This window comes from Bos taurus, chromosome 14 (assembly GCF_002263795.3).
Source record: "Bos taurus isolate L1 Dominette 01449 registration number 42190680 breed Hereford chromosome 14, ARS-UCD2.0, whole genome shotgun sequence".
In the NCBI taxonomy this organism is placed as follows: domain Eukaryota; kingdom Metazoa; phylum Chordata; class Mammalia; order Artiodactyla; family Bovidae; genus Bos; species Bos taurus.
Window position 1 is genome coordinate 76,335,260 of NC_037341.1, and position 19,366 is coordinate 76,354,625.

A 19,366-nucleotide genomic window follows, 5' to 3' on the forward strand; every position below is an offset into this window, starting at 1 on the left:
CGGCTTTCAGTGTGACAGTTACTAAAACAGATGCAAAATGGCAACCACTACATCTGGGGCACATGAGAGAAAGTGGGTAATTCAGTCAGGAAGAGGTTCACAGAGAAAGAAACCTTCGAATAAACTGTGTTAGAGTGCAATTCTTCAATAACGAATCACAGAAAATATGGAGCATTCAGAAAACTGTTGTAAGACTGGTGCAAAGGGAGGAGGCCCACAGGCAGACAGTAATCTAAACCATAAAGAACCCTATGGGATAGTTCATATGGTATCCAAAGTAAACAAAGCACAGTAGTTTAAAGTTTAAAGCTTATCCTGAAGGTAACACTGATAGGTTTCCATAGCAAGAACTGCATTTTAGAAGAATACTTCGGTAGAAATGGGTCCAGATTTAAAGTAACAAGTTTATCTGAACCACAGCACTGGGTATGAGAAGGAGAAAGCTCAGCATACATGTAAGATCTCTGACAGATGATTATGGATAGCTGAGTCTTAGAAGGAGGAGGATTCCACACAACTAAAATGTCCCACTTCGTTATCTGGGTGGACAACGGAGCCATAACCAGGACAGAGAACAGAAGAGGAACGAATTGTGGAAGACAACATGCCACAGAGTTTTCAAGGGCCAATTCTGCAGTCAGACTATTTGAATTTCATTTCCAATTCTGCCACTGAAACAGCTGTGTGACCAGGCGTGGCAAAAGGAAAAAACAAAGTCTGAGTTTTAACAAACTTTTGAGTGAACTGGTTACTCGTCCAAATTAATTTAGGTCATAACAAAGCTGATTACGTCCAGTTCAATCCTTTAAAAATATCACAGAGTTGTATAAGAGCTCATTACTATTCAACTGCCAAGAACAGCGAGAGTCCTGAATGTAGATAATAAATGACATTTCCAGTCCTCCAAGGTTACAGACCTATCAATGCCTCACTCAGAAAATATATCTTTTTTTTTAACTTTTTATTTTAATTTTTTTTTAATTTTAATTTTTTTTTAATTTTATTTTTAAACTTTACAATATTGTATTAGTTTTGCCAAATATTGAAATGAATCCGCCACAGGTATACTCCTTGGTGTTCCCCATCCTGAACCCTCCTCCCTCCTCCTTCCCCATACCCTCCCTCTGGGTCGTCCCAGTGCACCAGCCCCAAGCATCCAGTATCGTGCATCGAACCTGGACTGGCGACTTGTTTCATACATGATATTATACATGTTTCAATGCCATTCTCCCAAATCTCCCCACCCTCTCCCTCTCCCACAGAGCCCATAAGACTAATCTATACATCAGTGTCTCTTTTGCTGTCTCGTACACAGGGTTATTGTTACCATCTTTCTAAATTCCATATATATGTGTTAGTATACTGTATTGGTGTTTTTCTTTCTGGCTTACTTCACTCTGTATAATAGGTTCCAGTTTCATCCACCTCATTAGAACTGATTCAAATGTATTCTTTATAATGGTTGAGTAATATTCCATTGTGTATATGTACCACAGCTTTCTTATCCATTCATCTGCTGATGGGCATCTAGGTTGCTTCCATGTCCTGGCTATTATAAACAGTGCTGCGATGAACATTGGGGTACACGTGTCTCTTTCCCTTCTGGTTTCCTCAGTGTGTATGCCCAGCAGTGGGATTGCTGGATCATAAGGCAGTTCTATTTCCAGTTTTTTAAGGAATCTCCACATTGTTCTCCATAGTGGCTGTACTAGTTTGCATTCCCACCAACAGTGTAAGAGAGTTCCCTTTTCTCCACACCCTCTCCAGCATTTATTGCTAGTAGACTTTTGGATCGCAGCCATTCTGACTGGCGTGAAATGGTACCTCATAGTGGTTTTGATTTGCATTTCTCTGATAATGAGTGATGCTGAGCATCTTTTCATGTGTTTGTTAGCCATCTGTATATCTTCTTTGGAGAAATGTCTATTTAGTTCTTTGGCCCATTTTTTGATTGGGTCATTTATTTTTCTGGAGTTGAGCTGTAGGAGTTGCTTGTATATTTTTGAGGTTAGTTGTTTGTCAGTTGCTTCATTTGCTGTTGTTTTCTCCCATTCTGAAGGCTGCCTTTTCACCTTGCTAATAGTTTCCTTTGTTGTGCAGAAGCTTTTAAGTTTAATTAGGTCCCACTTGTTTATTTTTGCTTTTATTTCCAATATTCTGGGAGGTGGGTCATAGAGGATCCTGCTGTGATGTATGTCGGAGAGTGTTTTGCCTATGTTCTCCTCTAGGAGTTTTATAGTTTCTGGTCTTACGTTGAGATCTTTAATCCATTTTGAGTTTATTTTTGTGTATGGTGTTAGGAAGTGTTCTAGTTTCATTCTTTTACAAGTGGTTGACCAGTTTTCCCGGCACCACTTGTTAAAGAGATTATCTTTAATCCATTGTATATTCTTGCCTCCTTTGTCAAAGATAAGGTGTCCATATGTGCGTGGATTTATCTCTGGGCTTTCTATTTTGTTCCATTGATCAATATTTCTGTCTTTGTGCCAGTACCATACTGTCTTGATCTTAATTGCCTGCTTACTTTAAGATGTCATTCTTGAGTCAGAAGCAAATTTTTTTTTAAAAAAATCCAACAGATCTGATTCATTTTGCATACTATGCACAGCATTACAGATTAGAAAAGGCAGAGAAATATCATCATGTATCCATCTGCCTGGATCAATTAATAAATATACTTAGTGACTGCCTAGTCTATTAAAGTGGGTATGGCAAGGACACAAAAGTGGTTCCCGTTTCCACACTGGTACTCTAGTTTGAGGACATTAATACACAGGTGACATCCCAGCAACAAGACAGGATGGTACATATCAGCTGATAAAGAAAGTTAGTCCAATGGACACGGAACTTGAAAGGTTAAAAAGCCATTTAGGCAACAAAATTTAAAATTTAAAACTCAATGAATTTTAACAATGAATTAAAATTTAAAACTCAATGAATGTGGCAAAGATAAAGACAGACCATCCAGGCTGAGTCCTGCTTCTTGGGAACGTCTCAGTCCTGGGTACATGGGGACCCTAAAGGGTAACCTTAGAAAACAATGCAATGGCTCTAACTGCCGAGATAGCTTTTGGATGTATCTCAAGAATATTTCACTAGAATCCTGATATAATAAAGCACACTTCTGTTAAATTTTACAGTCTCTGTAGGACCGAAATATTCAGAAAGGAAAGATCCATTTTATCTGGACTACATATTACGAGGCTTCAGTTTCAAAGCCCAGGTGACTGCACGTGGGCAGAAGGGGAGAGGAAGGAGGAAAACCCTTCTCAGTACCCAGTTCCTTTCAACTTCAGAATCGTTCCCTTTTATCGAACTCTCCGAATGATCACCACCATGGTCTCCTACGATTCCGAGATTACTTCCGCTTTCCCGAGCGGCCTCTGAACACAGTCCTACGCCTCCTCCCCACTTGAGGTCGCCGCCCTCGCTCCAGCCTCGGCATCTGCACCAACCCTGGGTCTCGCCCCCTTCCATCTCACCGAAGGCAGGGGCGACCCCGTGCCGGGCTCCAGGAGCTGTGTCCTGTCCACGGAACTCGAGCCCCTCAGACCCCCAGCTCTCCGCCGGCCGAGAGCACCTCTACCTATGTCTGCATAGCACTTCCCAGTTACACATTCACATTCCCATCTCAAGGAAACAGGCTAAGTACAACCATTTCAGATTTAACACTGCAACATTAACATTATTCTCTTTTTATTGGGTTGAATTTTAATTTTTAAAAATTTACTTATTTTTAATTGAAGGATAATTGCTTTACAGCCTTGGTTTCTGCCAAATATCAACATGGTACCTGTATGTCCCCTCCTTCAGGAACCTCCCTCCCCATCCCACCACTCTCAATTGTGACCGAGCCCCGCGATCCTGGAGTCCTAGAGCAAATTCCCATGGGCTATCTGTTTTACATGTGGCAATGTTTGTGTCTAAGTTACTCTCTCCATACGTCCCTCCCTCTCCTTCCTCCGTCACCCTGTGTCCATAAGTCTGTTCTCTATGTCTGTGTCCGCATTTCTTCTCTATTTCCTACAGGGCTTTCTTCCCAGGAGCCCTCAACCACTGTGCCTTCTCCTCTACCTTCAAATAAACTTGGTGCTGAGGTCTCAATGTGTACTTTTAATTATTTGGGATAGAACCTAGAAGATTTCTTAAAAATTTACTTGTCCACACTAACCTCTGTATAAACTTCACTGACTAATCCTTTAAAAGCAAAACACAGGAATTTCACCCTCCTGATCACATCTGCAAGTGCCACTGAGTGAAAATAACGCTTTTGACTCATGTAACTCCAGTGACTTGAAGAGCACTTGCAGTATCTGCCAGACAATGGACTAACGAAGACCAGCATCCACAGGAACTTTTTATCCTCCAACTGTAGTCTGGGTGTTTTGTTTTGTTTTTAATCTAAAAGTGCCTATTTAATCATAGGATCTAATAATCACAACTTTCTCTCTTCTACCTTTCTGCATCTGCTTCCACCTTTCTGTACTTGCAGTAAACTTCAAAGTTTATTTTAGTGCCCAATACATGCCAGTTTATAGGACGAACACAGGAGGTGTTTTTTTTTAATGAGGAAAATGTATTTATCCTCAAAATGTCAAATTTCCTAAGTCTGTATTAATATCCAACTCTTATTATTTATCTCCACCCAGTTTCAGATTTTCACACTATGTGACCACCATGCTCTCAACTCACTCTGTGTAATCAATCTACTCAATCAGTTACCTAATTAATAAAAATTTCTTTTCCTTTCTCAAATTTTCAAATACTTGTATTGTTACTGCATTTCCCTTGCTGTAACAGTCAAAAGCCTCGCTGAATTTAACCTTAAAAGTGAAAGTGAAGTTGCTCAGTTGTGTCTGACTCTTTGTGACCCCATGGACTGTAGCCTACCAGGCTCCTCCCTCCATGGGGTTCTCCAGGCAAGAGTACTGGAGTGGGTTGCCATTTTCCTTCTCCAGGGGAATCTTCCCGACCCAGGGATCGAACCCAGGTCTCCTGCATTCCAGGCAGACGCTTTAACCTCTGAGCCACCAGGGAAGCTCATGCCTCCTCAAATTATCAGGACATATACCCTTATACCTACTGCCTATTAATTCCCTGCAATTTATTTCCTAGTTTATTTCCTACATCTTTACTCACTAAACTTCCAGTCAGCAAAATTTACAAGATCTTCCTGTCCGTACAGAATGCAAATTCCTTCCCCAAAAAGCAATTAATAATCAACAACAGACTTTGTACTTCCTTGTGGCTCAGACCAGGAAGTAAAGAATGTGCCTGCAATGCAGGAGACTTAGGTTTGATCCCTGGGTGGGGAAGATGCCCTGGAGAAGGGAATGGCAACCTACTCCAGGATTCTTGCCTGGAGAATCCCATGGACGGAGGAGCCATGGAGGGCTACAATCCACGGGGTTGCAAAGAGTCAGACATGACTGAGCAACTAATGCTTTTACTTCACACTAGAGGCTAAGCTAGCAGTAACTATAACACACAAAAAGTAAAGGACAGTTGAGATCAAATATCAAAGATATTTCCATTTGGAGCTGACAGAAATACTGAGTTTTGCCATTTTCCAAGTCAGTTCAGTTCAGTTCAGTTGCTCAGTCGTGTCCGACTCTTTGTGACCCCATGAATTGCAGCACGCCAGGCCTCCCTGTCCAACACCAACTCCCAGAGTTCACTCAAACTCATTCCATCAAGTCAGTGATGCCATCCAGCTATCTCATCCTCTGTCGTCCCCTTCTCCTCCTGCCCCCAATCCCTCCCAGCATCAGAGTCTTTTCCAATGAGTCAACTCTTCGCATGAGGTGGCCAAAGTATTGGAGTTTCAGCATCAGTCCTTCCAGTGAATATTCAGGGCTGACTTCCTTTAGGATGGACTGGTTGGATCTCCTTGCAGTCCAAGGGATTCTCAAGAGTCTTCTCCAACACCAATCATCAATTCTTCGGCGCTCAGCTTTCTTCACAGTCCAACTCTCACATCCATACATGACTACTGGAAAAACCATAGCCTTGACTAGGCAGACCTTTGTTGGCAAAGTAATGTCTCTGCTTTTCAATATGCTATCTAGGTTGGTCATAACTTTCCTTCCAAGGAGTAAGCGTCTTTTAATTTCATGGCTGCAATCACCATCTGCAGTAATTTTGGAGCCCCCAAAAATAAAGTCTGACATTGTTTCCACTGTTTCCCCATCTATTTCCCATGAAGTGATAAGACCAGATGCCAAGTCAGAGGTTAGTAAAAAAACAAAAACAACACTACATTTACAGCAAACTTAATATAAAACTCTCAATATCTAGTAATGTTAGAAGAAACCCAACTCAGATCCTGTCAACAAGTAAACTTTCACTGATAGCAGTCCTTCAGTCTGGCCGATGGGGGTGGGAGTAGGGGGAAGAGAGTAACAATGATTGAAAACAAGAACTATTTCCAGAGGCAAGTCTGAATTTGAACTTCTGCACCCACATTTACTAAAAGACACCATAACAGTAGTTGAGAGAGTAAATTCTGCAGCCAGATTGTCTAGGTTCAAATCCTGGTTCCACTACTGGCAAGCTTCCTTATCCTACACTGCCTCAGTTTTTATACCTATAAAATAATGGTACCTACCTCATAGATTTATTAAGAGAATTAAATGGGTTAATATTGACAAATGGCTAAGAAAACAGTCTGGCTTACAAAGGCCTAATAAGTAAACTGACATAACCTTCAACAAGTAACTTAACCTCTCTCAGCAGCACATGTCTTAGGAGAAATTACTATTGTATCGGCACTTTGTGAATTACAAAGTGATATATAAATACTAAATTATTAAGCACATAACACAGGAAAACATTACATATAAGACAATGACAAAGCATTTATAAAAAATATAATCTTGCTTATCGCAATTCTATCAATAAATTTTTCTGAACAGTGAGGTTGCTTTTAAACTCAACTCTTTAGCCTTCTGAGATACTCACCCCATCTACCATATTTTAAATAATTTCTGAGGGAGATTCTTATAAAAATATATTATGCAAGACCCTGTCCTAGTATTGAGTCTCTGAAAATGAAGACTACTCTCCTTTCCAAAGTGACTGAGTACCTACACATTTTTCACCTCCTAAATATACTCTCTCCTCCCATTTATACCCTCGTCTTTTCAGCCATCAAATTGATCTGAGGCTTATGTTATTTAAAAAAAACAAGAAGACAATAAAAAGAAAGACCAAATGCTTTGATCAAATAACCTCTCAAAGGAAAAGCCAACCTTTCTCACCTCCTGCTCACTTCTCCACCCATGCGGTTTAGCTGCCACCTCACCCTCTGCTGAAACATCTTCCTCTTCTTCCGTGACCAAATGGCCACCTCACACCCACTCTCTCTTGCGGCTCTCTGCACCGTCAGACAGGGATCCACTCAATAAACACGGTCTGGGCCTCCATACGCTCCCTATGAAATCCTGACTCAGGCCTCTAACCTTTCCAGTAAAAGACAATCAATTTGCCATGGGACAGAACAGAGCTGATCAGTAAACAAAGCAGGTAGCAGGTATCTGATAATCAAAGTAGGTATCAATAATCAAATCAATAATCAAAGTAGGCATCTTTTAACACTTCTGAATTAAGTCATTCAGCATATAAATCTACTAATGCATATTATCAGGTAGTGTGTTAGACACTAGGAATACAAAACTCATCTCTGATAGGCTCTTTGCCCTCAGTGAGTTTATAATTTCGCCATAAAAACAGACAAAGCAATAAGCAGCATCAAGCTGACAGGGCAGTGCAGAGAATGCAGCAGAAATACAGAGGAAGGGCGGGCTTCCCCAGGAGCAGTGACTCAGAGGTAAAGAATCCGCCTGCCCACGCAGGAGACGTGGGTTCAGTCCTTGGGTTGGGGAGATTCTCTGGAGAAGGCAATGGCAACCCACTCCAGTATGCTCGCCTGGGAAATCCCACGGACACAGGAGCGTGGAGTGTTATAGTCCACGCGGTCACAGAGAGTCAGACACAACCTGGTGACTAAACAACAGCAGAGGAGCATCTAAGTCAGATTCCATGGGACAGTGACAAGGTGTCTGGAAAGGCTTCTGAGAGATGGTCAACAGCGGAGATGAGCAGTGCAGGACTCCTTTGTCAGGCTGTCCATACGAGAGGAAAGAGTGCTTTCAAGCCTTCTGTACTCAGAGAAGGCCACCAATATGGACAGCGAATACATCACTGATTCCGCTCAGGGAAGTTTGTGGAGAGTGAGTTTCAAGAGATGAGCCCTTAAGGGAGCGAGAAAGAAGCTGCCCCTGAAGAGTACTGAGAAAGCCTCAGAGCACCAGTGCATTTTCACCAGGGAAGGACTCCCACTCTGGAAGAACTGCTCTAACAGTGTTGTGAGGGGAGCCTGACAGTGAGCTAGGCTGGAAAGGGACTAAAAACAGAGGAAGCAGCAGCGATAGTAAGTCCAGAATCTATAATAACTGGTGGACTAATCAGATGCAGGGATAAAAGAGATTACTTCTCACCTCTCCAATACCACCTTCTTCTCCAAGCTTCATGATTTCTCACCTAGACTGCAGCATGTGATCTCCCTGCCCCGCCTCTCAACTCCTCCTCTCACGTCATATGCTTGCATGCCCCTCACATCCATCCCCGATCCAGTGGTCAGAGCGAGCTTTCCAAAGCAGGATCATCGCAAAAACTCTTTTGCTCTCCAAAGGTCTCTCATTCTAACTCCACTAAACCCAAACTCAAACCTGGCTCCATGTGACCTGCTGCCCCTACAACTCATACCTCTCTCCTCCCCTCTTCTCTGTTTCCCCTGCTCCATCTGACAGTCCCTCAGCTACCTTCTCAGCCTCAGGGCTCCACTCAAATATAATCCATCCGAAAAGAATCTCCAGTTAGCCCAGGCACAGAAAGAGCCCCGCTCCTTCAACTCTACCACCTCACCCTATTTTATCTTTCCTAGTAATTCTCATTATGTTCAGTTATTTTACCCTCTTATTTCTATCTCCAACCTTGTATCTACCTCCAAGGGCAGAAATTCTATCTCATTCATTCCCAGAACCCAGGCTAAAGCCTGGCTGAGTGAAGGCCCCCCAAAATTATTACTGACCAACTGAGACAGAGCTCAGAAAATAGATGCTAGAGGTAAATGTTCACATGACATCCCATAAGCAGGAGCTCAAGAACCAACGGAAGCCACCTGCTGCGACAGGTGGTCTTTCACCCAGGAAAGGCCACTGGCACACAATTAGCAGTACAGATAGCACCTAGCGAACAGCAATATTGAAAGGTGGAACGGTAGATTCGGACTGTGCACAGAATTGAAAAAAAACAAAAGTTTAAGAATTTGAAGGAGAAGAGTGGCTCAGCCCAGCAAGTACTCCAGTAAGATCCGTAAAAGAGAAAACAGTTTACTAGACTACAGGGATGCCACCAGACCCTCAGCAAGGGCAATTTTAACAGAGTGGGAGGCCCAGAGGCCAAGCTTCAGAAGCAAATCAACAGCCAGAAACCTCTTCAGATGCGTGATAATAAAGGAAAAGAGATGCAGTCTTAAAGGGAGGGGTACATAGCTTTGTTTTTGAAGACAGAAGAGACCTGAATGGGCTTTCAGGCAGGAAAATGTTGACGTCACAGAGAAGACAATGACTGCTAAGGCAAGATCTCTGAGAAGCACTGGCTGAGATTTAACCCAGAGGCAGAAACACAATCCTTACAAGTGAGACTAGAGAGAGAAAAGAATGGGTGAAAATGCAGGTATCTCCGATATTGGAAAGTTAAGGAGGGGATTAACTGCCAATTCCCTCGGTGAAGGAGGCACTCTGAGGCACTGGGGAATACAACGGTCAATAAACGCAGACAACAATCCCTGTTTTACAAGGGACGTGGTAGGTAAGGAACTCAAGGCAGGCAGCAGCACCCATCCCTGCGTGATTTCCTTTCTTTCCAATTCACCTTCACAGTTCACGCCTACAAGTAAAGCCATGGCAGAACTGCTTAGAGCATAGGGTCTAGACGAGAAACAGGTCTGTTCTAGCTACTAACAAACTATAATATTTGTGGTTATTCAGATGCATTAAGTATACACAGTCTCTGCCACCTCTGTTCATTAAAATTCAGCTAGGGAAAATAACTGGTTTTCTCAAAAAAAAAAGGAAAGCTCTTTATCCAAAGCTCACTAATGACACATTTCTAATCCACTACCAGCTTTCCTCAACGGAGCTGCATGTCAGAATTGCCAGGGGATTCTGCCAGCGGGCCCCAAGTGCTTCTCACAGACACATCTGGGCACCGTGACTTCCTACACATTATTCCTACTGCTCATCTACGTATTTCTAATCATCCCACAAGATTCAGCTCAAGCAAACATAGCACTGTAACCGTGTTTTTTCTTTATCTACCCCCACTACACTGGAAATTTCTTTACTAATTCTCATCTTTATAATTCCAGCCCCTGGCCCACTGCTCATCCCTTACTATACACTCAAAAAACCTGTGCTGAATGAAGATTCACAATGAATGAAATTTTTAACCTGTAGAAATGGTAAAAAGAGTGGCTATGTTAAACAGTATACTTATATAGCATAGAACTGAAACTTTTAAATTAAAATATTAAGGAAAATCCTATACAGGTGGGACCATAAACCACCTGTACCCCCTCCCATCTTGGCCTGGATAATTCTGAGTACCAAGTCCATGCGCAACCTTACCAACATGACAGCCCACAATAAAGTCTCAATTAAAAAACGTTCAATACAAAAGTAGAGGATAATTGTTACCTAAAATGTTCATTTGACTTATTAAATACTCAAATATCCAAAAATATATTAACAAGAGAAGAGCTCATGAAACTCAATACTTTCTGTCCCTAACTATTCAGAATAATTCAGAAGTCATAAGCAAATCCCCAAATCATACATAAAGCAGACTCTAAAAGTCTGGGGGAAAGACAGCTACTTAGAACATGGTACAGATTTTCCCAACAGAAATGCTATAAGTGCTGGTGAGATGCCAAGACCAAGCTACAAGAGCCTAGCAAACCCGTAAGAGCCAGACCACTTGTTATTACGTCGGTGCAAAAATAATTGCGGTTTTGCATTGTTGAACTTTGTCATTTGATAATGGATTACATTCTTCAGTAAATGTGGTTATGTTATACATCATTTTAATGCTCATTTCTCACTTTATGTTTTTTTTGCTAATGACTATTACCTGCCATTTAATTGATATTTATTTTAGACTACAGAAATGATGTTAGACAAAAAGCAAATCGGAGTGATTTTTTTTTTTTTAATTTGAGTTCAAAATGGGTCAGAAAACAGCACAGGCAACTTGCAACATGAACACATTTGGCCCAGGAACTGCTACAAACACACAGTGCAGTGGTGGTTCAAGAAGCTTTGCAAAGGAGATGAGAGCCTTGCAGATGGAGATCACAGTGGCTGGTCATCGGAAGTGGACAATAACCGAATGACAGCAGTCATCAAAAAAAGTTGATCCTCTTACAACTACCTGAGAAGTTGCCAAAGAACTCAACATTGACCATTCTACGGTCATTCCTCATTTGAAGCAAACTGGAAAGGTAAAAAGCTCAATAAGTGGGTGCCTCATGAGCTGACTGAAAATCAAAAAAATCATCATTTTTGAAGTGTCATCTTCTCTTATTCTACACAACAACAAACCATTTCTCCATCGGATTGTGACATGCAACGAAAAATGATTTTATACAACAACCAGCAATGGCCAGCTCAGTGGTTAGACCAAGAAGCAGCTCCAAAGCACTCCCTAAAGCCAAACTTGCACCAAGAAAAGGTCAGTGGTCATTGGTCTGCTGCCGGTCTGATCCACTATAGCTTTCTGAATTCTGGCGAAACCATTCCTTCTGAAAAGTATGCTCAGCAAATCAGTGAGATGCTCTGTAAACTGCAACGCCTGCAGCCGGCATTGGCCAACAGAAAGGGCCCCGTTCTTCTCCACAAGGATGTCTGACTGCACACTGCACAACCAACACTTCAGAAGTTGAACTGGGCCACGAAGTGTTGACTCATCTGTCATATTCACCTGACCTCTCACCAACCAACTTACCACTTCTTCAAGCATCTCAACAACTTTTGGCAGGTAAAACGCTTCCACAACCAGCAGGAAGCAGAAAATGCTTTCCAAGAGTTTCTCAAATCCTGAAGCACGAATTTTTATGCTACAACAATAAACAAACTTACTTCTCAGTGGCAAAAATGTGTTGATTTTAACAGTTCCTATTTTGATTCATAAAGATGTGTTTGAGCCTAGTAAAACGATTTACAATTCACGGTCTGAAACCACAATTACTTTTGTACCAATCTACTACTGTCCACAGAGATGTTTCAGAGCTTCCACAAAAGCTTATTTGTATACATATGCAAAAACGAAAGCAAAATTCCAAAATAAACAAATGACATTGAGAAAAAAAAATACCAAAAGCACTTTGCAGTGCTTGACACATGATAAATATTTTTTTTATGATAAACAGTCTTTACCCTAAATTATAGCTATTTTCCCCCAAGACCTTTGATTTCAAACTTTTGTGTTAATCAAATATCTTTATTTTTCTCACTTCATTCTAGACTGTAAATTCCAAGAGTGCAGAGAACTCCTGGCCTATTCACCATGCCTCCCTCAAAGCTTGGCACACAGGAGTGCTTAATACTATTTAGATAATTATATTTGGATACTTACTGTCAACAAAATGAATCTTAAAAAACAACTAAGTAAACTACAGGCGTAAAATCAAATAGCTTTATTTAGTTCTTAGGTGCTCTCTTAAGTGAACCACAGTACTTCTCAAATTGATTTTTTTTCTCCTTTTAAAACTACTTCCAAAATGAAGGAAAAAAGGATAAAAATTCATGTAGAAAACACTCCTTTATTTTTTACATATAAAAATTCATGTAGAAAATACTCCTAGGAGTCACCAGCTTAGCCAACACTGCTCAAGATAAAGTCTCACTAAATGACTGAATGAGACAGGGCATCAGAACTTCTCTGGCCTTGTAATCTTATTAATTCAGAAATGGAGGACAGAACACATGGAGATTTTTCTAGCTCAGAACTGCTTGACTACAAACACTGCCTATTTCATGAAAACAGAGAGTAGCAATCATCCACAATCTTTACATCAACTCAACTTGCAACTGTTTCCATTTTTATACTGTTATTTTCCTCCAATATTGATTATTTTTACAAAGTTGCAATCAAAGCCGTACAAATCATTTTATTTTCTAACTCCAATCTCCCACTTACATATAGTAAGAAGTACTGAATACAAATTTGACTGAGTCCTTGGCCAACATCAGAGAACAACTTAATTGATGCTTGTAGTTTTCACAGTATACCTCTGGCAACAATTTTCTAGAAGGCCACAAGATGGTGATGTTGCTCTCTAAAACAAAGTGTTAGTCACTCAGTCCCATCCAACTCTTTGTGACCCCATGGACTGTAGTCCGCCAGGTTCCTAAGTCTATGGGAATTCTCCAGGCAGGAATACTGGAGTAGGTAGCCATTCCTTTCTCCAGGGGATCTTCCTGAGCCAGGGATCGAACCGGGATCTCCTGCATTGCAGGCAGATGCTACACATTCTGAGCCACCAGGGAAGCGCACCTTTTAAAAATATAATCGAGTATCTTATACCAACTTTCCAAAATACTAATAGTTTTCCTCCACTTCCAAGTAAAGAATATTAAAATGTCTGTACTCTACCTACTAGAAAACATTAATGAGGAAGAAAATATACTCATCAAATTTAGCAGCAACTGTTTTGATTTTCAAGGCAACAGTTACGGTCCTTAAAAACACAGGACTCCACACTATTATTGTGTCTTCTATCACACGAATCTTTCCTTCGCGCCCTGCTCCATCCCCTCCTTCAGGACACTAAAAACAAAACATGAAAAAAGAAAACATTTTTACTTATTGACTAAGACTCTGATGCTGGGAGGGATTGGGGGCAGGAGGAGAAGGGGACGACAGAGGATGAGATGGCTGGATGGCATCACCGACTCGATGGATGTGAGTCTGAGTGAACTCCGGGAGTTGGTGATGGACAGGGAGGCCTGGCATGCTGCGATTCATGGGGTCGTAAAGAGTTGGACACGACTGAGCGACTGAACTGAACTGAACCTTATTCTAACATAAGTCAACTAACATTGACTAACATAATTTAAAAAAAAAATTCTTTTACTATTTTAAAAGAATTGATACTAAAATGTATTTCCATCAACAAAGGTAAACTACACCAAAATGCAAATGACATAGTTTCTAATCTGCACAATTTCTCAGTTTCTTACACAATATTATGCTTGTAACGGCAAATTACCAAAGCTTTTTTTTTTTTTTTTTTAACCAAAGCTTTTCAAGCAGAAAAATGTTTGCAGTTGGTCATTTTCCCTACACCCTACTGAGTATCAGTAGAAGGCTGGTTTCTCATTCCTGTGGTGCATGAAGTCAATTAAAAGAAAAATCAAATAACAGCATCTTAAAACTTGGGTTCTAAACCTACAGAACCAATTTAAGATAATACTTAAAAAAAAAAAAGCTTCATAAATATACCCCCCTAGGCAGCAGAATAAGATGACAGAGCGTGGCTACGTGAGACTGGCAGCTGGGCAGCACTTATGTGGGGCACCTAAATGACACAGAAACATGGCCAATCTTAAACCTGGAATGTGAATCGTCAGGCCTCTGACTCCAAAAATAGTAAAAATCACAATGACCATTTATTAGGTTCCTATTATTTGTCTTGTTATGTTGCAAAAAAAAGTCCCCCAAACTATCTCTAATGTCCTTCACAGTCTTTACTATTTCTTCTAGCAGGTAAGGAAAATGAGGTTTTAGGAATTTAAGTAAATTGCACAGGGTTACAAAGGGTTACAAAGTCAGAATTTTGAACCCAGATCTCCTGGGCTCAAAGCCAATGCTCTTTCACAACATTTGTGTTACAAAAAGGATAGTAAAAAAAGAAATGCTGAGCTAAACCCAAGACTGAACATGAATAGTCTCCTATATCAATCTGATGTTCTATTCTTTTACTATTTTATCACTTAAGCAACTTTATAATAGGGTGGTTTTGTGGGGCTTTTAAGCTAGGTCACTAAAAATGCTTTCCCTGAAAGTTCAAAAAGTATTTTAAAACAAGGAATGTGTAAAAAGCATAAACACATAACAATGAAGAAGGTAGACTGCTGGGACTGTGTTTAATAAATCATTTCCATGTATTCTGGGAAACAACATCCAGGCCAATGTAACATTCTCACTCTGCAAAGATCAAATTTCAAGTTAATTACATCATGTAACAGTTCATATTTCAAAATGACAAACATTTCCATCAATAATCTGTCATTTCTTTCAAAGTGCAGTATTTTAATAATATGTGCCTATAAAACTTTCCTTCAAATTCAAAAATGTTAAAGGCTTGGTATTTTTCAAATACACAGTATTTGCTCTGAAGTAGCAAAAAGCACCGAGTCACCAATCAGAGCCGAAGCTGAGGCTGAGAGGTGATTGAGAGAACCGCTGAGGGACACACAGAAAGGTTCCTAATGTCAAGGCCAAACCCAGGCCCGCTGCTGAGGCCAGCACCCCTCTGCCCTGCACTGGCCACTAGACAGCACAACCCAAAGCGACATTCACCCCACAACGCGGCCTGCCTATCTCCAAATACATGAAGGCTTCTCAGTTCCCAGCAGGTAAGCAGCCGTGGAGATCTGCTAACTCTCCAGTTTCAAAGTGCCAGTTCCTAGTGTGAGAAGAGCATGCTGGACAATGTCAGCAGAGTCCAAACTTCAGTTCTCCTACTCGGTTGTATTCACCACCCTCTCTGAGGCTTGGTTTTCTTATCTGTAAAATGAAGATATCAACTTATCTTTCGTGAAGGGGAAAAGTGTTACCATTAACTCTAAGACACTGGAATTGTTTCCAGAATGAAATAGAGAAGATGTCTAATAACTGTTAACTTCCTAAACTGGTAACTTCCTAAACTGGTAACTCTCATCACTACCACCACTCCAATACTCTCAATTACTCTGAGAAACTCCACTATTTTTCTGCCATATCAATACTTCCACAACAGTACAGAGGACAGCAGGTTGAGGAGCATGTCCATCACATGACCATGTTGCAAAGAGATACAAAGCAAACTGCCCACATCTGTAGTAAGGATCAGATCAAAACCACACTGAATCACTTGAAGGTACATAGTACTGCAAAACTCTCTACAATTACATGATTTCAAGATACTTTACGGCTACTCCAGTAACAAAACACAGTGCTAATTTACTTTTTACAAAGAATTTTAAACCAGGCTGCTAAGTATGAACTTTCAGATATCCCCATTCTTACAAACTTAACTTCGTAACTCATTTGGCGACAAAAACCGAACTGACCTGAGCTCATCTGGCAGCAAAATTTGATCAGATGTGTGACTATCTACTGTCCTCATTTATCCATAACTAAACATTTGCCAGGGAAAGTATAGAGTGCTTCCCTAAGGTTTTATTGGGGTTTTATATAACAAAGAATATGGAGTAATTACATATTTCTAAAATTAAAAAAAAAAAAGAATTATTTCTATAACACATCTGACACCAAAAACAAGGTATAAACCCATCCTAGTGAATATTTACTCAGTACTGTCAGGTGTAAGTCATGCAATGAATCTACGAATAGGTTTTATTATTACTATTACCATTCTACATGTAAATACCCAGTTTACATACACTGAAACTAGGGTCTAATCTAAGGCCATCTTCACCAAGGTCACTGTGCCGTGTGTGCTTAGTCTCAGCCATAACTGACTCTTTGCAACCATGGACTATGGAGCTCACCAGGCTCCTCTGTCCACGGGGATTTTCCAGGCAAGAATACTGGAGTGGGTAGCCTATCCCTTCTCCAGGGGATATTCCCAACCCAGGTGTCGAATCCGGATCTCCTGCACTGCAAGCCGACTCTTTACCGGCTGAGCTACCTGGGAAGCCAAACCAATAAATAAGTGCCAGAATTGAAGTCTAGGTTTGTTTAACTTGAAGGCCTAAGCTCTTAAACAGTTTAGCTAATACTTTACAGGAAAATTAAGTCACAATGAAATTTTTTAAAACAAATTATAATTACCAAAAACTTCTAATGTAGCACACTGAAATTCCTGAGTATGATGTACACTTTCCTTTCTGGGTAGTCACATCTAAACATCAACACATTTCACAGCCTGAAGGACAAAAAGAGATGAGTTTATTGTCACTTTTTTTCCCAAAGAACTGGTCAGTCAGTGGAAATAGACGAAAACAATAGGCTCCTTAAACAAATGCCAACTGATCCTTTCCACTGAAACTTAGAAAGAATCATGGGTTTAGCATGTTTTTTAACCACAATATGTACTAAGACGATAAAAATAAGGTTGATACGTAGCTTAAGTTTTTCCGGGAACAGCCCCAATGTAAAGACCTGCTGTTCCAACGAGAGAGAGGATCACAGGACTGAGGAGGGTCACAGTCACACAGATGCAAGTCGTCAGGACCACTGCTCTGAACACAAGTCAGAGAAAAGAAGCTTCAAGGCTTTGTTGTTGTTTTTTTCTTTTGGATTGATCGATTTAAAATTTAAACTTTCTCTCACGACTTTCTTCTCAAATCAATATCCTTATTCAAAGCAATGGCTTTTCTCCACAAAAGACACATCATGGCCCCATTCAAACTACTTTCTACCCAAAAGAAAAAATTCCAAATTAAACACACTTCATTCAAAATCTCCATTTCTGAGTAGCTTAATTTCTCTTAAGTGAAAAGCAGGAAGATTACTGGATAAATAATCATAGTATCTAACTTAACTGTTTCAGCTAAGCCAGTTTTTAAAAAAGAAATACTTTCATTCATAAAAACATATTTTGTAGAAATATAGGGAAACTTTTTAAACAAGGACTCGTGATGGGTGCCTCTTTCAGGGTTACTTCTCTTGCCTGCTTCTCACTGTAATTTCTATGTATTAGGCTTCTGTAGGTTGCTTGGACCAAGTCCTTGACAATTGTCTTGCTCATACTCAGTCTTTCAGTTGTGCCCGACTCTTTGCAAGCCTACAGACTGTAGCCCACCAGGCTCCTCTCTCCATGGGATTTTCCAGACAAAAATACTGGCGTGGGTTTCCATTTCCTCCTCCAGAGGATCTTTCCAGACTTGGGATTAAACCCTCACCTCCTGCATTGCAGGTGGATTCTTCACCCATTGAGCTGCCTGGGAAGCCGGACAACTATCTGAAAGGTTCAGATGTTAAGTTCTCCTTGTATTTACATTATACATATATATTTCTTGGGCTCCAAAAGCACTGTGGACAGTGACTGCAGCCATGAGATTAAAAGATGTCTGCCCCTTGGAAGAAAAGCTATGACAAACCTAGACAGCATATTCAAAAACAGAGACATTACTTCGCTGACAAAGGTCTGTATAGTCAAAGCTTGGTTTTTCCAGTAGTCATGTACAGATGTGAGAGCTGGACAATAAAAAAGGCTGAGCACCTAAGAACTGATGCTTTCAAAATGTGGTGTTGGAGAAGATTCTTGAGAGTCCCTTGGACTGCAAGGAAATCAAACCAGTCAATCCTAAAGGAAATCAACCCTGAATATTCACTGGAAGGACTGAAGTTGAAGCTCTAATACGTTGACCACTTGATGCAAAGAGCCGACTCAATGGAAAAGACCAATATTTGCTGGCAAAGACTGAAGGTGGGAGGAGAAGCGGACGACAGAGGATGAGATGGTTGGATGGCATCACTGACTCGGTGGACATGAGTTTGGGCAGAATTTGGGAGATGGTGAAGGACAGGTAAGCCTGGTGTGCTGCAGTCCATGGGGCTGTGAAGTCGGACATGACTGAGTGACCGAACAACAATTTATTGAATCCTACAGGTTAAAAAATGGTCTCAAAGAACATGAGAACCCCAAATTATCCATTCAGTTTATACCAACAGCTCTCAAACTAACTTGTACAAAATCATCTGAGGTATTTACTAAAAATGAAGATTCCTGAGCTCCACTAGGAACATACCACAGATATTGAAGAGTACAGAACCTACATTTAACCAATATGTTGGTAAACCAGACGACCATGATACAGGGACTGCACCTCAACAACTTATGACCCACTCTGTACTTCAGCCAATGACGCTGTGAACAGTTTCTTGTTCCCAGACTGTATAGCCAAACCATCACCAGCTGATATACTGCAGCCCTGCTGAGTCAGTGTCTTTCTCAGATTCACTCTTAACCTTTCAGCAACTTATTTTTTAAGCTAAGAGGTGAGATTTGACATGCAGCTCTGCCTATGCCAAACTAAACTACATCTGTCCTTGAGAAATGAGTGGCTCACAG

General features: G+C 40.7%; 1 protein-coding gene across 3 annotated transcripts in view; it reads right to left on the reverse strand.

Moving 5' to 3' along the window:
* The window catches only part of WWP1 (WW domain containing E3 ubiquitin protein ligase 1), a 144,985-nt gene that overhangs the window by 117,894 nt on the left and 7,725 nt on the right, over positions 1–19,366 (reverse strand). The window contains exon 2 of one of the 3 annotated variants that reach the window (XM_059893203.1): positions 17,122–17,215. The exons of the other annotated variants lie outside the window; for them this stretch is intronic. The gene's annotated coding sequence lies outside the window, so the exon portion shown is untranslated. The remainder of the gene's footprint in view (positions 1–17,121; positions 17,216–19,366) is intronic. 3 annotated transcript variants of the gene reach the window in all.